The sequence below is a fragment of the Mus caroli genome, chromosome X (genome assembly GCF_900094665.2).
Source record: "Mus caroli chromosome X, CAROLI_EIJ_v1.1, whole genome shotgun sequence".
Lineage (NCBI taxonomy): Eukaryota > Metazoa > Chordata > Mammalia > Rodentia > Muridae > Mus > Mus caroli.
The window spans coordinates 117,007,253-117,009,921 of record NC_034589.1 but is presented as its reverse complement, the minus strand read 5'-3'; positions in this window follow the sequence as shown (position 1 = coordinate 117,009,921).

Below are 2,669 nucleotides of genomic sequence, written 5' to 3'. Positions count from 1 at the left end.
CCTTGTACTAAGGTCAAATCTAAGTGGATAAAGGAACTCCACATAAAACCAGAGACAATGCAACTTATAGAGGAGAAAGTGGGGAAAAGACTCGAAGATATGGGCAAAAGGGAAAAATTCCTGAATAGAACATCAATGGCTTGTGCTGTAAGATCAAGAATCGACAAATGGGACCTCATAAAATTGCAAAGCTTCTGTAAGGCAAAACTCACTGCCAATAAGACAAAAATGCCACCAAAGATTGGGAAAGGATCTTTACCTATCCTAAATCACATCGGGGGCTAATACCCAATATATATAAAGAACTCAATAAGGTGGACTCCACAAAATCAAATAACCCCATTAAAAATGGGGCTCTGTGATCATTAATGTGCTTTTTTTGGTCTTTCTTAACATTTTAAACAAAATCTTTGAGAGTTTCATACAAGATATTTGGATCACATTGACCTACCTCCCCAATTTTGTATCAGATCAAAAATGCAGTCCACATCCAATGAACTTTGAATCCTATTTTCTTAAAGTCCATCTATTTCAATGTATACTTCAGAGATATTTTGTAATATGTCACTTATCACTGGAGAATGGTCAACTACTGAGGACCACATCATTAATGAAAATGTACTATGTTTCTCACAGATTCAAGCAATTGCTAATAGATGTTCAGCAAGTGGTGGGGTATTCATATACACCATCCATCTTCATGCTACAGTTTTTCCTATGTAAGCTTGTGAAAGTCTTATGCATGATAGCACAATGATGGCTCATATGTACAACTTATCTGCTATAACCAGAAGACACTATTTTTTTATTTACCCATACAACCTATTGTCCTTACCACTTTTCTGATCTCTCTTTCATAAAATCCCCTTCAAGTCTTGGGAGGAATATGTCTGATACAGCTGTCCTATGCAGGACTGGAAATTTGGAGTCTCTTATTCTATGTACACTGACAACTTGTAGACCTTTGTGTTAGCTGCCATCTACTGACACTAAAAGCTTCTCTAATGAAGACTGCGTGATTCATTAATCTGTATTTATAATGATAAAACATTATGCAATTTTTTTCTTTTTTCCTCCTCTTGATCCACCCTTTGAATGTTCCACATCCCATACCTCCTCCCTGCTCCCCATCTCCATGAGGATATCCCCAACCCCACCCCACCAGACCTCTAAACCCCCTAGGGCCTCTAGCCTCTTGAGGGTTAGATGCATCTTCTCTGACTAAACCCAGACCAAGAAGTCCTCAGCTGTATATGTTTTCGGGACCTTATACCAGTTGGTGCATTCTGCCTGGTTGGTGTTCTGTTATCTGAGAGATCTCAGGCATCCAGGTTAATTGAAACTGCTGATCCTCCTACAAGTTCACTCTTCTCTGCTTTCCCATAATTGAACCACAGGTGTTAGAAACTTCTGTCCATTGGTTTGGTGAAACTATCTGCAACTGACTGTTTTAGCTGCTTATTAGGTCTTTCAGTGAGCAGTTATGATAGTTCCCTGTTAGTAAGCACACCACAGCATCAATAATAGTTTCAGGCCTTGGGGCTTCCCTTGAGCTGGATCCCACTTTGGACGTGTCACTGGACCTTTTCCTCAGGCTTCTCTACATTACCATCCCTGCAGTTCATTCAGACAGGAACAATTATGTGTCAGAGTTTTTACTATGGGAAGGTAAACCAACCCTCAGTTGATGCCCTTTCTTTCTGCTGGAGTTGGGCTCTACATGTTCCTTGTCCTGAATGTAGGCATTTCATCTAAGGTACCTCTCTTTGAGGCTTGAAAGTCTTTCACCTCCCATGTCTCTGGTACATTCTGGAGGGTCCCTCCAACCACCTACCTCCTGAGGCTGGATGTTTCCCTTCTTTCTGCTGGCCCTCAGGGCTTCAGTCTTTTCCCTTGTCCAATACCAGGTCAGGTTCCACTACCCCCCTCCCTCCCTCCCTCCCTCCCTCCCTCCCTNNCTCCCTCCCTCCCTCCTTCCTTCCTCCCTCCCTCCCCACTTGTGATTGTTTTCTTCTCTCCCAAGTGGGACTGAGGCATACTCAGTTGGACACTTCAGCTTGTTGAAAATGTTGAGTTCTGTGGACTGTATCTTGGATATTTTGTAGTTTTTTGTTTGTTTGTTTTGCTTTTGTTTTTTGTTTGTTTGGTTTGGGGGGGCTAATATCCACTTCTTAGTGAGTACATACTATGCACATCCCTTTTGTTTCTGAGTTCCCTCAATCAGGATGATATTTTCTAGTTCCATCTATTTGCTTGCAAAATTCAGCATGTCCTCATTCTTAATAGCTGAGTAGTATTCCATTGTGTAATTGAACCACATTTTCTGTATCCACTTTTCTGTCATGGGACATCTGCTTTGTTTCTAGCTTCTAGATATCACAAAAAAGGGCCACTATGAACATAGTGCTCCTGTGGCATGGTGAGGCATCTTTTGGGTATATTCCCAAGAATGGTATAGCTCGGTCTTCAGGTAGATCTATTTCCAATTTTCTGAGAAATCTCCCGATTGATTTCCAAAGTGATTGTGCCAGTATGTAATCCCATCAGCAATAAAGAAGTGTTCCTCTTTCTACACATCCTTGACAACATGTGCTGTTGCCTAAGATTTTAATGTTAGCCATTTTGATTGGTTTAAGTTGGAATCTCAGGTCATTTTGATATGCACTTCT